Source organism: Nomascus leucogenys, chromosome 22a, assembly GCF_006542625.1.
Source record: "Nomascus leucogenys isolate Asia chromosome 22a, Asia_NLE_v1, whole genome shotgun sequence".
In the NCBI taxonomy this organism is placed as follows: domain Eukaryota; kingdom Metazoa; phylum Chordata; class Mammalia; order Primates; family Hylobatidae; genus Nomascus; species Nomascus leucogenys.
This window is the reverse complement of record NC_044402.1, coordinates 121584730-121604644: the sequence shown is the minus strand read 5'-3', so window position 1 is coordinate 121604644 and position 19915 is coordinate 121584730.

Below are 19915 nucleotides of genomic sequence, written 5' to 3'. Positions count from 1 at the left end.
AGAAAGCATGGACCTGTTCTAAAGAAAATAATCTCATATAATATAGCACTATTTTTAATATGCAAATATTAAATAATTGCTCTGTTGAAATTCTTATTTTTATCTATTTTATTAATATTTTTCTCAGTTTTCTTGAAAATATTAATAACTAAAGTCTTTGCTAATTCCAAGAGCTGCATCATTTGTGTCTATTTCTATTGTCTATTTTTCCATTGATTTTAGTCACATTATTCTCTTTTTGCAGGCATGGGCATTTTTTATTAAACGTTGAGATCTCTGATTTCTTTAAATTTGCATTTTGTCATTTATTTATTTATTTGAAGTTGTTCATTTGAGTCAACTTAGGGTCTATGTCTGAAAAATCTATCCAGTTAACTTGTAACTCTGTTTCTGTTGTCTTTCAATTTTGGAATAGCAATTTTGGTTGAATGCCAGGCATTCTCTATAATAAGTATGATAGAGTTTAGATGATGTTCTCTTACAATAAGGATTCACCCTATCCTACTGTTAAGTAAGAAGGGTTTATCTTGGTATAGCCAGGAAATTATTTGACCCAATGCTAATTTGCAGTCTCTTTAAGTCTCGGTGTATTTTTTTGTTTATTTCCAATTCCTAGAGTGAAGCTTGCCAATGGTCCAGACTAAAAGACCAGAGTGTTTACTATGACCTCTTTGCCTCGGCAATGCTGAATTCCAATTTTTGTTTACCCAGTGTTGTGAGACTGCCAAAAACTGTCTTCTCCTTTTCAGCTAATTTTTACTTAGCTTCTTAACCCCTGACACTGCTCAGTAAAGAATTGGCAAATGTCTAATGGAGAGTACCAAAGACTGTCAGGCTGACTTCCCCATGCCTCTTTATTTTCCATGATCTTGGTCCCCCAAGCCCTTGACTTCCTATTGGCCTGAACTCCAGTGTTTGTCTTCCAAGCCTCATGATATTTTCAGAAGCTCTGCTGGCTCCCCTGCCCTTTGGCAGCTGTCTGCCTGGCTTCTCACACTACCACTCATACCGAAAATTAACAAATGCCCCAAGAGGAAGAGAAGTATGGAGAAGTTGAGCTTATCTTAATGACCTGCATTTTTTCCTGGGATCTTCACCCTCACATTTTGGTTACCTATACAATTTCTCAATGCCTACACACAGATTTATATATGTATGTGTATATATATACACACACACACATATATATATATTCTATTTGACTTTCTCAGTTATTCTTGGTGCCAGATTATTCTGCTGCAACTATGTCAATTATAATCAGAAACAGAAATCCCTTCATATTTGTGTTTTATTCTTCCTGAGTTAAATATAATTCATTATCTCCATTTTACAAATGAGGAAAAAGATTTAATGAAGATATGTGATTTACCCAAAGTCACATGGGTAGCAAATGGTAGATCTTGAGTCATGGTAGATTTGATTCCAAGCTGAAGCCTTTATACCACACCATAGTGACCTCTGTTCTTTTAGGAAACTGTCATTTGGTGAGTATATTGCTTGAGAGGCAAGAAAAGAATACCTCTCCACTGCCACATGTCTTTTATTGCTAGACCATGACTCTTCTGGTTTGGCACTCAAACTGTAGTAAATAATCATAATATTAATATATTCTCTACAGATATAATCAATTTAACTTTCATGTCCATTAAAACACTTTCAAAAATAATCCAAATATTTTTTGAATAACCCAACCTTTAGAACTATATATGTATTATAGACTATTTATAACCAATATTAATGTATAATTTTAGTTAATTTTGAATAGCATAGCAAAAACGAATGTTTATTACTACTTACTAGGTCTCAAATACTTTATATACAGTATGTTCATCATAGGACATATATTTTTATCCTCATTTTATAAAATGGTAGCCCAACTTTAGGAATATTTTATAAACTTGCCTAAGAATGTACACATGATGTACATTCTTGTGGATTCAAACACCAGCCTAATCCAGAACCCCTGTAGTTAAATATTATACATTGCTGTCCACACATATGCAAGGTAAAATAATCTTATTTTTTTCTTTTAAGTGTTAATGTCTATTGATTTCCTATGGTTATTAATAGAGGAACGCATTTATATAGCTGAATCAATTGAGTGTGTATCTATTATAGTTTCTGTGGTAGATACACAAAAGTCACAGAAACTTCCAATTTAATTGATAAGAAAAAACATGAACATGAGAAATATCCCACTGCAAAGTGTCATTAAAGTGTTGAGTGACACAGATAAGAAATTTAGAAATTTAGAGGACAGCAGAGGAGCTGTTGGCAGTGACTGCCTGGGGAGGGATGACTCTTGGTGTGTGTCTTGAAGGGCTGAGCCTCAATTAAAGATGATAAGGGGAAAAGGGCCCCAGACACAGGGCCCCAGGAACACAGGGACTTTAGGGGTGACAATGTGCATGGTGTGTCTTGGCTTCAATGCACAGGCATCAAATGTCTCTTCTTTGGTCTCCCATAACTGAGATTTATACCTTTTAAGAGATTAACCCATTATCCTTTGTACATTTTAAAGAGAAAACTAAGGACTATTCCTGCAGTGCAACTTGAATAGGAAACCAACTCCTAAATATTGCTCTTCTCACTGGTCTTCATTATTCTTATCCATTCCTTTGTTTGAGTCCTCGATAGCTCTAATAAATGCCAATTCTCTTTGAAATGGATATGCCTGGATATATTATCATATGTTAACAGCTTATTTTAAGCTAATCAATATATTCCCTCTGTACATTGTTTGAAAGAGTAGGTTATGCACTGGGTATAGAAAGAAAGGAGAAGGAATCCTATGAGAGACTAAATGGCCAGACCACATGTGACAACAGACCTCTGACCTTCAACCTCCACAGGAATCAGCCCAGAACATCCAGATTTGGTCGATGAATGATAGCTGGTCTACTCCTTGCCATCACTCCTAACTCAGGACCAACCGAGAAAGCCAAATATACTCCTCAAACCAGTCACATAAGACACCTACCTCCAGGTTCCCTATGCTGACAACCTCCAATCAGAGCTTAATAATGTCTTCTCCTTTTTTCACTATAAAATTCCATCAGCCTTTGAGTCTCTGTAAAGCACAAGAGAAGGTGGCTGACTCTCTAGCTATACCACAATCTGAAGGAAATTCCTCTGGTTTGGGTGGTCTTAGTTTATCTCTGCACATGCTCACAGAGGTTAAACAAAATGTGTATTGAGTACTTTCCAGTGCCAAGTACTCTGTGTTGTGCTAGGGTCTGGAGTAGCAGTGAGGTTGGAAGAAGATAGGACACCTGCCCTCACAGAGCTTACAGTCTGGTAGAGGAGGCAGACTGTTAAAAAAAAAAAGTTAATATCAAACAGATGAATGAAAAAATATAAGATAATTATGTATTTCCAATTGCATCCATTAGAGTAGAAGGGAAGTACCTTCTTAGGCTGGTTGGGGAAGATCTCCCCAAAATAAAATTTAAGCTGAAACTTGACAAAGAGTAAGGGAGAGCCCACCCAAAAGAGAGCTGGTGAAGCAAAGAGGTGAGGGCAAGTAGGATGGTGAGGGCAAGTAGGGGGTGAGGAGGACTCCAGATGTGAGGGGGGATTTTGAAGCAAGTATTGTTTCATTGGACAGATGGGAAAAGTGAGACTCAGAGTGACTGAGTTGCCCAGGGTTTCACAGCTTGCAACGGGCTTTCAGAGGGTCCGATCCTACTTGCTGTTGTCCTCCAGGGATCCTGGAATGAGCCGTCCTGAGTGTGGGTTAATGACTAGATTGTCACTACTGAAGAGGCTTCTTAACAGCCAGAAAGTTCAAGAACACTGAATGCCCAAGGGAAGGGAAGGCAAGGGCTCTTTAAAAAGCAGAGAAAAGTGATGAAAGAGGGATAAAGGGGCACTGCAGGCAAGTAACACAGACTTTACAATTTTGCCTGAGGGCAGCTTTCAATGAATGAGTAAGGAGAGAAAAAGAAGGATTAATGGGGAACAGTGTCAGAACTTGAAGGGTAGAAAGGTTGGACTGAAGCATTTTTGGTTTGACAAGTCTTAAAAATAAGATAACATTTAAAAAAACCCATGTGTTGGTAAGAATAAGGGAGCAGTGAAAGAATTATTTTTTAATGGGTTAAATTATACCTGAAGCCTGTACTATTAATAGCTATGCTCTTTCTGATATCATTATTTAATGCAAACAAGATTATTTTAATGACATTTTACAAATGGAGACTGTTTTGAGCAAGTTTCAGCAAAAGATTCTGAAATAGAATCACAGCTTTTCCTTCTTTTAGGAGCCAAGATGGCATCCCTGTTGGTCTCAGAGCTGTGAAGAACACACCCAGGGAAGAACGTCACCATTCTGAAAAGAGGATTGCTCATAGATAACTGCCAACTTGTCTTTTGGGAACATCAATGTCATTAGAGATATTCAGGGCTATTTACGTGCTGAGAGAATCCATTAAGGGAGAAAACAAAAGCCTTCTTAGGGCCCTGGTAGATTCCCTGGAATGTCTAGCCTCCAGGACCCTTGGCTGCAGACAGCCCTGACACTCTTATTTAGGGATCTTGCTATTTTTAATTTTCCTTAGTTGGTTCCTGGGACTTAACTCCATATCATTTAGTTAACTTTTATCCGGTTCCTCTTCTACACCTGGGGTTAAAAAAGTAAAAATGACATATATAAACTCTCTCTCTCTCTGTCTCTTCTCCATGAGTGTCATGTCTGTGACAAATCCACACTATGAGAATTTCTTTTTTGTCCAGTAAGAACCTGCTCCTGCAGCCCTTGTCATCAGCCCAATGTCAACACTGTCTCTTTGATGCAGTGGCCCCAGTCCCTAAAAATCTCCTGCTTTGAGACTCTACACCAAGATGACAATAGCATTTAGACCATGCTGAAATGACCACAGCGGTATTGATAAGATGCTGGAGTTGGCAGACTCTTCTGGTACTGATTTTGTTGGTGGTGGTTGTGGTATTGTTGTTTTGCAAAAAGCTGTAATAGTTGTTGCAACTATTACTTCTCAGTAATTTGGCAATGATTCACTGATCTCAGATTTTCAGTGACTGCAATGCCTCTTTAAGATTATAAACATGAGATGAGACCTACTGTCTCCTAAATCTGTTCAAGCATCCCTGCAAAGGAGCAGAAGGAAAAGTGTGCCTCCCCTTCTCGGCTCAAATAGGATAAAGCATCAGCTGTCACCATGGTTCTCAGAAGTGTTGCTTGATGCAATTGAGGAGTTTTGGAGACAAGCTTCAGGGTCCCATCACCCTACAGATAAAGAATATACACAGGAGAGACATTTTTTCTAATGTGTTGTCATATGGGCCAGAGTGCTCTTTCAAACTCTTGGAGTGTGGGTGTGGGTGGAAGGAGTGGTGCTTGAAAGAGACATGAGCACATCTTTTGTGTGTGGAGTACAGCAGCTTTTTATGTTGCTCTACCTTATCTTACATGAAGAGAGGCAGAAATGGAATGCTGACAAAATCAATTATCATAATACCTGTGCACAAGTTTATTTATGAGAGCTGTTTACTTCTAGCCAAGTCCCTTAGCATTATATAATAATACTATTACCTTTATTCAAAGTTTCTTGTAAGGATAAAATTCAAGAAAAAAAATTTCTAAGTACTTGGAAATATCAGCTCTACACAATGCTAAATGTTGTTTGGTATGAACCATGCGAGTGACTCTGGACATTTCTTATAGAGGGTCAGGAGAAGTGGCCAAAATATGGTTTATTTGGAATTTATGGTCTATTTGGAATTTAGAAATAAATTTAGACAGGCATACAAGAAATAATGCAACTTTTAGAAGTATTGAAACCCAAGTCCTATCTTCAACCCTGAAGGTGCTGGCCTCCTTCTGTCTTTGGTGAAAGGCTGTACAATAAGCATACATGGCCATTTTCTAGACTGGGGACTCTAGATTCTATGAGTTAAACATTTGGCCAAGTTCAAAAAAATCACATATTGTCTCTCTACATATGAGGTGAGATTGGACAAAATTGGTAACTGAATTGTAAACTTTCTGGAGTTTCTTCTGAGAATCATATAACAAGTCAGTATATTTGCTTCATGTTTTTTCCTAAAGAATCAAAATGATTTGCTCTTCTGACCACAGTGATTTGACCCCATTCCCATACACAGCAGCACATAACTTTCTTAGTAGCACATAGCTTTCTCCAGATTTCAAATCTTAAGCCCTCTTTACACTCCACCATAGGGTTCTAATGTAGTCATACTGGAGGAGACATCTATTGTTTTTACCGTGCCAGAATTCCTTCCTCCTTCTGTGGTAACAAAACCTCTCCTTTTTCCTTTCATAAACTGCCCTTTCACTTCCCAGTGAGGCTGTCAATCATGGTCTCATAGGTAGCTAATAATAGTATGCCAGGCCCCAGAATGCATTGATTGGTTCAGCGTAGGCATGTGACCTGAGTAAGGCCAATGGGCATCTTTTGAAATAATCATTTTGGATGCTCAAACAGGGAGATGTTCTCTCCCTCTGGCATGTGAGCTTAGAGGTATTTGAGTTTATTTTTGCCACCACATGGAGGGAGCCTGCTTTGACAATAAATCCAGATCATAAGAAATGAGATAATAGGGAGAATAAGAGAGGAGGAGAAATAGGAGTAGGAGGATGAGAAGGAGGAGGTTCTAATTGCATGTTTTGTGCTACTGAATCAGCCAAACTTGAAAACGCCTATCTATCTATCTATCTAGCTAGCTAGCTAGCTAGCTAGCTAGCTATTATCTATCTATCCATCCATCTGTCCTGTCTGTCTGTCTATGCATCTGTGTTAGTATGTTTTCATGCTGCTGATAAAGACATACCTGAAACTGGGCAATTTACAAAAGAAAGAGGTTTAATGGACTTATAGTTCTATATGGCTGGGGAGGCCTCACAATCATGGCAGAAGGCAAGGGGGAGCAAGTCACATCTTACATGGATGGCAGCAGACAAAGAGAGAGCTTGTGCAGAGAAACTCCCGTTTTTAAAACCATCAGATCTCATGAGACTCATTTACTAGCACAAGAACAGCACAAGAAAGACCTAGCCCCATAATTCAATCACCTCCCACTGGGTTCCTCTTATGACACATGGGACTAGTGGGAGTTTCAATTCAAGATGAGATTTGGGTGGGGACACAACCAAACCATTTCACCATCCATCCATCTATTTTTCTTTCTTTCTATCTATTTTTAGGATAGTTTGAGTTGGATTTTATTAATGTAATCAAAACTGTCCCAATTAATATATATGCCCAGCATAACAGACAAATACATGTGTTTATTCTCAGGGAAAAATGTGTGATATAATATTAAATACTATAGCACCCAATGCATACATAGTAGGTACTCAATTAAGACATATTAAATAAATACATAAAGCCTAGTCAGTGCAGAGAGGATTGTTGTAAGTTTCATCTCAGTCCAGGGATAGGACTGAGAAAGGCAGTCCTCTGAAATGGAAATTACTAAAAGCCAGCCCATTATGTATGAAATATAGTGTACACTTAGGTATGTTTTCAAAGTGCAGCTGATGAGACTAGGTCATCTACTGAATCCAATTAAGAAGATGAGGTGTTTTGCAAAAAGCCGTTAGCAGCTCAACTGGATTGTAACGTGATGGAGAGAGCCGACTGCCTCACTACAGCAGAAGGGCAGTGAGCTAAATAAAATGAACCAACAGTAGGAAGTGCTAATGTGTTTCCATACACTGTAATGCTGGAAAGAGTAATTCAACTGGTGTTCTCAGGAATGCAGGTATATATTCAAATCCCTCTACTCTATTTCTATACTTAGAAGCAATCTTTGACGATGTATGAGTTTAATCAGGGCCAGCTTCATGAGTATGTGACCTGCTCAGTTGGACAAGGCCCCCTTTCGTAGAAGGGCCTTGTGCTTGGTTTAATACTCTACTGTCACTACCTTGAAATTCCTAATCATTTTGAACAAAGGGCTGCATATTTTCATTTTGCACTGGGCTCTACCAATAATGTAGCTGGCCCAGAGTCTAATTTGTGCTTACATTTCTTGTTGGAAATTAATAAATGGGGATTTCGCATTATCAGTCCATCTTCTATGAGTTTGCTTAATTAAAGACGGTTTACCACCAAACACGAAAAATTGCAAGGTATGTTTATACAATCAAGTTCCTGAGCATCTAGAACTGAAAATCAGAACTCAGAATGTGGCAGCTCTATGGACAGTCACTACTTAGAAAGCCCTAAAGAAAGAAGCTAAACCTTTAATATCTATTCTGCCTCTGAAGTAAAGTATAAATATATGTACTGCCAGTTTATGATGAATAGAAAGATAAAAATGATCCCTTCCAAAAGGCAAAACTATAACAAATAGATGTCATTCTCCATAGCTATATATCATTTTGTAATTTTAGATTTTGTAAATACAGCCTATTTCTTAGATCTTTAGATTATTTTTAGATTACTCACAATCACACACACACACACACACACACACACAAAGCTCTCCTAAGAAGAAGCGTCAGGAAACCTAACCTTTATAGAGACTCATGATTTCCTCTAGAAAGTGAACTCACTTACATAGAATCTACATCATAAAAATATTTTGACTCAAAACCAATTAGGTTTTTAATGGCTATCTTCTCTGTAGTTTTGTTCAGTACAAAAAGAAAATCACTACTTTTTAGTTCAAGAGAAGACCCTGACAACCAACTATAACGTCAACTATTCAAATGCATTTTTAAAGATGTTTATGCATTATTCAGTAAGCTACCTTGAATCAAATGTATAAAAGCCCACAAAACAAAAAAATATAATATATAACCAATATTATCACCAGATGGTAGACTTTATTTGTTATCCTAATTCCATTTTACATTTAGAAAATAAACATCACATGAATATTTAATAGATTTGCTATAACCGAGGCAAAAGGCCAATATTATTATTATAGGAATGTAAGGCTCAGGACTACTTATCTTTAATGGTGCTGTTGTTTTCATATTGCCACATGCCTTTTTTCACTGGAATGGACTAAAATGCCAGCAGATAGTTGCCTAATGATTCTAAGAAGCAACTATGTATCTTTTCTAAAACACTGATCTTAAGGTCAATACATTTGTTCATAAACTAGATTCCCACATTTTGTGGCTTCCTTGGTCATCCTGCAAATTGTTCATTCATTGGAAGGAATTAATGAGCTCACATAGGAAAATATTTTATCTTAAGCTTTTGAAAGGTGAACACAAGCTAAGAAAAAGAATATGCAACACAAGATTTCTCTCAGTTCTCCTTTTAGTAGTCCACTTATGTGGCCTTATAATTTAAAAATTACTGATGAAAATTTATTTACTGAGAATGTTTTAAAAGGAGGTGTCAGTTTGTTTCAAAGAGCTCTGGAAATGCATATTTCCTGTAAGCAGAAAAATGGACTCCTGTGTCAGGATTTGTTTACCTGTGTTCTTTTTTGCATTTTAAAGGATAACTTATTGTAAAAGGCCCAGCTATCTTGAGGTGCCCATAAGAAAAGAAGGTTTCTGGGCCAGGTGTGGTGGCTCACGCTTGTAATCCCAGTACTTTGGGAGGCCGAAGCAGGTGGATTGCCTAAGGTCAAGAGTTTGAGACCAGCCTGGCTAACATGGTGAAACCCTATCTCTACTAAAAATACAAACAATAGCTGGGTGTGGTGGCAGACACCTGTAATCTCAGCTACTCTGGAGGCTGAGGCAGAAGAATCGCTTTAACCCGGGAGGCAGAGGTTGCAGTGAGTCGAGATCACTCCACTGCACTCTAGCCTGGGCAACAGAGTGAGACTCTGTCTCAACAAAGAAAAGAAGACTTTGGTAGAGGATGAAGCCGTTTCTGCCATAAATTTCTAGTCCATTCGAATCATAGAGATTTTGCTTTCTAGGGGTTACTTAAGGGAAGCAAAGGAAACTTTAACCTGGCATAGATTTTCCAGCTTGTTTTATTGGCTCTCACTGTAGCATTTAAGGGGCATTTAAAAAAATGTGCTTCTATTTAAGAGAATATAATCATCTCTTAATTCAATCAATGTACATTCATTAAGTTCTTGCCCCAGTGGGTGCCAGTGCTAACGGGGGAGAAAAAAACCCTACACTGTTGGCCAGGGTGCTTAAATGCAAAAATCATCTTGGAGACATATGGCTTCAACATGCTATCTGAAGCTCATGATCATCCAAAGCATGCGTGTGACATTGTGCTCTGCAGAAACTGTAAGGAGAAAGTAGAATGAGCAGTTTTCTCCTTTGTAAGGGGAGAATATAAATACTTATAGAGTTATTATAAAGATAAGATTATTTTTAAACAACACAGTAGGCACATGATCCAATAAATTTAGGACACATTTATTTGTGTTGTTAAAAAATGTAAATATACATAAAGACTTTTACACATACCGATCAACATAAAATATTAGGACAATTCTCAATAGTGGTATACTACAAGTGACATAAATTCTGGAGATACCTGTAATTGAAGCTCATCAGAATTTTAGTCCTTCTGGTTCAATCCATGATCTTGAGAACTCAATGATTAAACAGCAACAAGTAGATTTTCAAAACTGAGAGGGCCAAGCTTTGTTTGGATTTAACCCTGATTCCATTCCTCACTTGGCCTCACCAATTAAAAAAAAAAAAATGTTTTTCACTTGCTAATTCCCAGGACATGGTAAATTCTCTGCAGCACACTCAGGAAGAGAGGAATCCACTTACATTTATCACCTAATAGCAGACCCTAACACAGGCTTTTTGTAGAAACACATGCAACCCGAGCCAGGCTATAATATTAGCAACTGTAAACCACTCAAGCAGCAGAGGAGCTGAGGAGTAATTAGTGAAATGAATTAAATCCTGACTGTGTAATTAACTATAGACTAATTCTACATCTTGTTCATTTTTTGACACTGACTTTCTTCTTTCCTCTGTGACATTTACCTTGATAAACCTAGGGTGCTCTAATTTCTCCCTTCACTTTGGACAATTAGGTACTTGACTGTATTTTAATTCAGACATATATGAGTGCTGATCATATTCCAGGCACCTCTTGCAATCTGTCTGTTAGAATAGTTGCTCCTCAAGTGCAGGATCTGTTTCCATTCATCCATTGAAGGTGCCTGTTCAGTTGTTAGATGACCACTAACTTGTATAAACATTCCTAAGTGCATCTTGGATTTTGCGTGCATTATGTAATTTGATAGGATGGCTAAGGAACATCTCCATTTTGAGGCTAGACCACACTTCTTTCTAGTCAGTAGGCTCCATTGGGGGAGGTCTATCGTTGTCCTTCTTTGTCAATCAAAAGCCTAAACTACCAATCATATGAGCTTTGTCCTTGCAGAAATGTTGCCAATGGACAAATTTGATTGGAGAATTCCAGAGGGGTGATGGCCATACTTTGAAGTGAAAGGTACAGTGATTAACTGAGCAATCATTATAGGCCAGAGCTGTGCGGTGAACAGATTGCACAAACAAATCGTAAATGTGTACTCTTCATTAACCCAGGCCCTTGACTGCAGAGGTACAGAGATCTTCAAGAGCTCCTCTCCAAATTAAAAAAGATTAGAGCAAAGCAAATTATCCTAAAGAAGGAGGCTAGTGGAAAGGCGGATTTAAGTAACTGCTGTTCCCAAGAACCTTTGTCATGCGAATGACCACCTCCCTTCTCTATTTCAGTTTCCATCCCTCTCTTCTTTTTGGTCACCTCTCTCACATGTACTCATCCAGGCATCCTAAACTTCTCAAATAAACTTCTCAAAAAAAATGATTTACTTTACAACCAAATCATTTCTAAGTTGGTAGAGATGATCTTGGGATGGAAATCAGTTAAGAAATGCTAGATATTATATTGAAACAAAGAAGAAGGTGATAGATCAAACCAAGTAAGGCAGTTGGGGACACAGGTTTTCTTTTAGTCTGGTGAGAAACTTATCTATATGAAAATGATCAGAATGATGCTATTTTCCAGGGGGTGGAAAATAAATATGGCAACTTCAGACAGCATGATTAAAATATTAATAGACCTTTTCTATTAAACTTATTTTAAAGTTAATTGATCCTCTATGTCTTGGGATTATATGGACTATGAGAGATAAAACACATTATAAGCTGATTTTAATAGCTTATCATTATCATTTGGAGTTTATCATTAAATTTGGAGAAGCTGAAATACTCTTAATCATATCAATAATAGTTCAATAACTGCTTTGTACTAAGAGGACAAATGGCACATCTGAGGAGGGTTTGAATGAGAAAGTAATTATGCTATAAATGACTACTTTTAAAAGAGAATCCTATTAGTCTCTTTAATAGAGGAAACCAAGTGAATCTTTCTAAAGCAACATTCAAGGGGAAAACATATATGTTATCTCCTATGTGATATTGATGCATTGGATAATTGGATCTTATATAATAATAAGAGATAGTAATTTCCCTGGGGCAATGATGTACTTAAAATAGGTCAAAGATATGAATAACAGAAATGGCAGTTACAAAAATTCAGAGTCAGCTTAGAGACTGTTTGAAAACAATTTCTGTCTCAGGAGACAGTTTTATTTTCATTAATAGCCAAATAGTCCTAAACAGATGAACGAAGAATGAAGCCAGATAAATGTATGAGGATTTAAACAAGGGTACCAAAATCTTATCTACATGCCACCGAGTACATCAGCTGGACAGAACAATGCAATCAGCAGAAGACGTGGTCTAATGGCTAATTTGTATTCTCTTGGCTTAAGAGAAACTAATTTTTCATCTGCAAACCAACTTTGCACTTGGTATCATTCTAGGGCAATTGACTCTGTCCTGCTAACCACAGCTTTGACATAATTCCTGTTCACTTCTGAACCACTAAGTCCTCTGAGTTTTATCCCCAGTCACATAGTCAATGTTAGCATTTATGCATAGCTATGAGAAAATGCTGAGAAATGATTTTGTTGTGTAGATATTACCAAAAAGAACTAAACATTAAAATGTTGTTTCATTCATGTCTTCTTGCTTTTGTTTCTAATTTTATTCTCTCCTGCATATAACTTATTGTATATTGACTACACTGGTTATCTTATATTTCCTGTTTCTTGGTTGGAGGTATCAGGATCCAATATAAGATCATGTATAATGTCTGAATTCATCCAGATGCTCCACATTTAAACTTTCTAAAACAAAGATTATTCCTGTTCTTTCTGCCAGTTCTCTTACCTCATGTCCCCATCACTACTTTTCTGTCTTAAACTGGCATCTTCCCTTATTTTTCACATGGGAAGACTGTGATGTAAATGAAGACATTGATATAAAAATAGAGATTCAGATGTGCATGGTGGCTCATGTCTGTAATCCCAGCACTTTGGAAGACTGATGTGAGAGAATCACTTAAGGCCGGAAGTTTGAGACCAGCCTGGGCAACATAGCGAGACCCCATCTCTACCAAAAATTTTTAAAAAATTAGCTGGGCATGGTGACACATACTTCTAGTCCCAGCTACTCAAAAGGCTGAAGAGGCTCACTTGAGCCCAGGAATTTGAGACTGCAGGGAGCTGTGATCAAGCCACTGCACTCCAGCCTGCATGACAGAATGACAGAGCATGATTCTGTCTCATAAAAAAAAAAAAAAAACCACAAAACTAGATTCCAATAACAAGGACCTAATTATTTGTCTTTGCACCCTTTAGGGAAAACTAGAGGCCAAAGCTAGAGAAGCATCCACTAAGAACATGAAGCTGTTGATAAGCATATTCCTGATTGCAGATTAAGCCTTTGGCCATTTATTATCTCCACCCACTCCAAGTTTATATATTGAGTCATTGTAAAAGTGTCTTTCGGGCTACATATCTGACTATGTGCCACATTAAACGTAGTTCTGACTCCATGGTCAGAAAAGTTGCTTTAAATTATATGAGGCTGGGCCATGCACGGTGGCTCACGCCTGTAATCCCAGCACTTTGGGAGGCCGAGGTGGGCAGATCATGAGGTCAGGAGATCCAGACCATCCTGGCTAACACAGTGAAACCCCGTCTCTACTAAAAATACAAAAAATTAGCCGGGCATGGTGGCAGGCACCTGTAGTCCCAGCTACTCAGGAGGCTGAGGCAGGAGAATGGCGTGAACCCAGGAGGTGGGGCTTGCAGTGAGCCTAGATTGCGCCACTGCACTCCAGCCTGGGCGACAGAATGAGATTCTGTCTCAAAAAAAAAAAAAAAAAATATATATATATATATAAGGCTGGATTCACTGGTTTGCTTTAAGTATAAGTGAGACAAAATTATGTCCTCCGTGGCTTATTAATGTGAGCACCTAAACCTGTGCTCTGGTGGGCATTAGGTCAGCAGGTAGTTACTAAGTCCTGTCCAGTACCTAGAACATCATGGAGGATGTGATCTTGTTCGACTCAGAACACTGAGCTGTAAACAATTAAAGAATATCGAGTCTCCATTAAAAATCTTCTGTTTTGGGTCAAAAGTTTCAGGACACCAGGAAGGCTGGATTGATGTGAAAAATGAACAGCAGGGTTAGTTGAGCATGAATTTAATATGCCAGCAGCAATACCATGCTGCAATAGATGTGGTGAATTCAAAAGGGCTCTGAATGAGAAGACAGAGCATTTGAGTTTGAATCAAGGCTCTGTCTCTCCAGCAGTAATCAACTGAACTTGGGCAACAATATGGTGCTTGGTTTTCACACCAACACACAGAGGAAGGTAGATTAAACATTCCCAGTTTACACTAACCCCTGAATGTGGGGTCAGGGAGGCAAGATGGAAAGAAGAAATAAAAAATTAAGTGACTCTGTGAAAGGAGAGGTTTACTGAGGAATCAATAGGATAATCTTAGAATAAAAGATCATGAATAGCATTGTTGAGATACTGAGATGAAATGATAGTGCCAGGTAGGTACTAAATAATCAAAAAATCTTAAGTAAGGGAATAACATGGTACTGGTATTGTTATAAGGAGATGTGAACCATGAATTCAGAAAGAAATTAAATAGAGTTGAAACAGGAGGATTTTTCAGTAACTCAACATACTATTCTGTACTATTATAATAACAGCAATAGCAGCAAACGTGTATTAATTTCTTACTTTAAGTATTTTATATGCATTATCTCTTTTAAGAAGCCAATGTAAGAGACAGCTCAGCAGAAAATTAATGAATAAATCAGTAGGTCTTACTTGATCATACAGAAGCTAATGTAAAAATGAGTCAATCACAATACAAAGTTTTGAGTCTGAGTACACCAGAATGATGATACTATTAAGTTCAGGGTCACCAGTCAGCTTCGGGAAAAAGATGTGGTGATAACTTTTAGCCAGGTTGAATTTGAGAGAATTTCTCTAAAGAAATATAAAAACCGGACTAGCAATTTCTGAGCTATGCTTCAGAGAAGAGGCCATTTATGCCCTGAAAGCACATGAAATTTCCAAAGGAATAGAAACAGAGACAGAGCAACCTGATCAATGGGCTTGGTCTTAGGCAGAAGATGATCACAGATCAGCGAAGTGAAACCAAAGGAACAAAAAAATAGTGGGAAGGCAGTGAATGGTTATGAAAACCAAGAGAAGGGAGAATTACAAAAAGATTGAGGGGAATGGACTGGGAAAGAGATCAGTAGCAAAAATTGCTGGAGAGTTCAAGGAGGGTTGCTTGAGTCTACACCAAAACTGCAGAATTTAGCCAGAAGGTCTAAATTAAAACTTTCCTTTACATTCACCAAGGTACTGACAACGGACAGTGAACTTCAGTAGTATGCAAATTGGGGCTGTATCTTTATAGTGCTCAATGAAACAGGTGAAATTGCTCCAGAACACTTTGTAGCTTAAAGTCTTTCAAGAGAGAAATGAAACCTATTTCTGTTATATAGAATTAGAAATATGGAACAGATTCTGGGGACCCGGTGACTGCTCCAACTGCTAACCCCCAGCCCCGCACTCCATCCCTCTTTCTGGCTGGCTGTGCTCTAAAGTTATCTTGGTTTCCATCCTCCTCTGCTTAACCTATTTGGTTTTACTAGGAAGTTGTTCCCACTTGCAGGCCCTCGGGAATTTTTCTAACCCACTCATGGTGGCCCTACACACTTCGGCTAATTACTGTTTTAGGCATGGACACATGGTAAGAATCTTGCCAGGAAGACATAAATGGAAGTCTGCTAGGAACCTTCCAGGAAAGCTTTTCCTGACTAATAAAAAGAAACACAAGGAAGGATCTGACTTTGTCCTTCTCAGACTTGGATGGGGTGCCAGGATCTACTGCATCTATCTTATCACCATGAGGAAAGCAGCTTCTGTGGCTGAATGGCAAACCAGAGAGGTAGAAGGAACCTGGGTGCAGGACACCATTATTGAGCCAGTCACCAAACCATGTCTTATCTCTGGGATTCTCCTTTTTTTTTGAGACGGAGTCTCGCTCTGTCGCCCAGGCTGGAGTGCAGTGGCGCAGTCTCGGCTCACTGCAAGCTCTGCCTCCCAGCTTCACGCCATTCTCCTGCCTCAGTCTCTCCGAGTAGCTGGGACTACAGGCGCCTGCCACCATGCCCGGCTAATTTTTTGTATTTTTAGTAGAGACGGGGTTTCACCGTGGTCTCGATCTCCTAACCTCGTGATCCGCCCGCCTCGGCCTCCCAAAGTGCTGGGATTACAAGCGTGAGCCACCGCACCCGGCAGGATTCTCCTTTTTTTTAAGCTGTTGAAGCTCTCTGTTACTTGTAGCTGAATGCAGTGTATTATAAAAACAAGAAGATTACTTCTTGGCATTTTCTCTCTCATTCTTAATTTTCTATTATTATATTTTATTCAGCTTTTCGTATTTTATTCCAGTGGAATTCTTTTTATAGAAGATATAACTACTCTATACAAGTCCAAATCCTAACTCCTAATTTTGTAATTATTCTTACAATTGAATGCTTAGCTGATGACGTTGGGTGGTGGCAGGTGAGAGGTAAGGAGAGTACATGAATAAAGGAATAGTCTATTATTCCCCAATTTTCCTCTCTATTGTCATGGAAGAAATTTGAAAGGTACTGTGTATAGCATTATTTCAGGGGAATTACAATAAAACCCAAAGTCTTTTTTTTTTTTTTTTTTGAGATGGAGTCTCGCTCTGTCGCCCAGGCTGGAGTGCAATGGCATGAACTCGGCTCACTGCAATCTCCGTCTCCTCAGTTCAAGCAATTCTCTGCCTCTGCCTCCTGAGTAGCTGGGATTACAGGCACCCGCTACCACGTCTGGCTAATTTTTCGTATTCTTAGTAGAGACGGGTTTTCACCATCTTGGCCAGGCTGGTCTTGAACTCCTGACCTCGTGATCCACCTACCTCTGCCTCCCAAAGTGCTGAGATTACAAGCGTGAGCCACTGCACCCAGCCAAAACCCCAAATCTTCATATAAATTTCTCAAGCCTTTGTTTTGCGCTACCATTTTATGGCTTTTTTTTTTTTTTTTCCAGGCATGGCACTTTCATTACCATGTACAAGCAAAGCCCCATTGTTCAATATAGCTCTCTAATGAGAAAGAATAAGACTATGTATTGGGAAAGAAAATTGTACATTTTTATGTGGAAGTTTATAGACTATTACTTCTAACTGAAATTTGAAGTTCACCTTTACAGTTAAGGTGAAAGCAGAAAATCACACATTATGTCCCTCTCTGACATAACAGACTCAAGTAGAGAATTAGGCTTTGACAAAGTGTATCACTTACATGTCAAAAGAAACATAGAGCTGGCATTGTCCTCAAAGGTTAAATTTGAATGAAGTCCAGTGTCTATAAAGAGGACATCTGCTGAAGGAAAGGGCTTATAATTCTTGGATTTGTTTTTTTTTTGTTTTTTTTTGGCTGAAATGGAAGTTGAAGAGGAACAACTATGAAAGAGCTTGCCCAGGTAATGGGGGACTGGGTTCAGGGACCCATTTTGGTGATCATAGTTTTCCCAAACTAAGAACTTTGCTGTGCAATCCAAGAGTATGCTTCAGAACAGACCTGAAGTGTTTCTTTAAAAAAATTTAACAACTACCTCGGATAAGAGTTATGGTAATTGAGCTTTATACAACAATATTATATTTAAGAGTACTCTGAAATCTGCTGTTTCAATGCTATTACTTTACCCCATGAATTCTCAATAGGGGCTATACTGCCCCCAAGGGAGTGAAAACCAGTTATTGGGAGGGGAAGTGTGAAAATATTAGTTATTACACAAAATTTAGAACGTGTATCTGTGGTATCAAAATTTGATGGGAAAGGAATTAGGAAAAAAGTCTTAAAACACTGTGAGAAGATAACAATGAATTTTAAAATTTAGTCTATCCAAGGGTTTATTTACTGTGTAAAGGAAAAAAAATCAAACCTGCCACTAAGTGGTCCATCAGAAGCCTCCAGAAGCCCCTCAATGACACAGGACATATTACATAGAGTCTGCTTTGGCAGAAACTTGCAACTACGTATCAAACATGTAAGTCTCATGAAACTTTTTGACAGTGGATGTGAACTGGACTTTTCCCATTGTTTCAGAATTGCAGCTCAAGCTGTAAGGCAGGGATCGCCAACCCCTGGCCAGTGGACTGGTACCTATCTGTGACCTGTAAGGAACCAGGCAGCACAGCAGGAGGTGAGCATTACTCCCTGAGCTCTACCTCCTGGCAGATCAGTTGTGGCATTGGATTATCATAGGAGTACGAGCCCTATTGTCAACTGCATATGTGAGGGATCTAGGTTGAACACTCCTTATGAGAATCTAATGCCTGATGATCTGAAGTGGAACAGTTTCATCCCGAAACCATCCTCTACCCTCACCTACCATCTGTAGAAAAATTGTCTTCCATTAAACCAGTCCCTGGTGCCAAAAAGCTTGGGACTGCTGGTGTAAGGTTAAAAATAACACTGCCAGTGCCTCCTAAGCCTATCCTGGGCCTCTGACAATGTGACCAGCCAGCTCTGCTACATCCTCCTTCCTTCTAACACCTACATAATCAGAAGATACAGGGGAGAGAGGGAAATTCAAAACAGTTTAATGAGGGCTTGGCCTAGGAGGAAAGGTCAGGATTTTCCCCAGATGGGAGCAAGAGGAAGCTCCCAGGAAGATGGGATGAGGAATATCTGTAGCTGGAAGAAGCCAACATCTCAATTCCTGTTTGTACTCCAGCTTGGGAAGCCAACTTGTCTCCTTTTTGTCTATTTCAGCAGGTGGAAAAGGAAGTAGAAAGAGAGAAAATTCCACAGTGAAACATTCTAGACTCTCACTACTTGGCCTGTTTTACCTGTATCTTCCATCAGTCATTAAGATACTGTGAAATACAGTCAAAGGAATCATAATAACAAGTGGTAACAGTGTATCTACAGGAGAGGAAGCTAAGGGAATTTCAAAAGAGGTCAAAACATAGAACATCTCTCCAGCAGAGAACTGGGAAGTAGGAAGATCCCCTCATGTTCGGCTTACTGCCTTACATAGTTCACTTAGGTTCCCTCAAGACAGTAGCTAGGCTACCGTCATACAGAGGTGCATTGATAGCCACAGGAAGACCACAAGATCCGCATAATGAAAAATAGCTTTGTCCTTTTAATCTTCACCTTCCTTCTTAACCCTGAGGAGCTTAAAAAAACAGGGGTGGTGGGAAGCAGTAGAAGGGCAAAACACAACCCCTTCCCTCTCCAAGTCCAGGCCTGAGAGGAGGTAAGCTCTAAACTGAATTTGCAATAGAAGTGGTAAGCTGGCCTAAACTGGACCTGCCGCCTTAATACATAGTCCCCCCCTAGCAAACGCTGAGCATTAGAACAATAGCTGTCTACCCACCCCATCCTTGTCACTCTAGTGAAGCAGGATATTTTCCTGACCCCTTCATGAGACTTGTGACAGGGGTGCCTTGTTTACTCAGCCCTGCAGCTCTCAGCGCCTTGCAGGAGGTAGCATACAAGCGAACGAGGGGGGAACTGGAGTGTCCCAAGTGTTGGAACCAG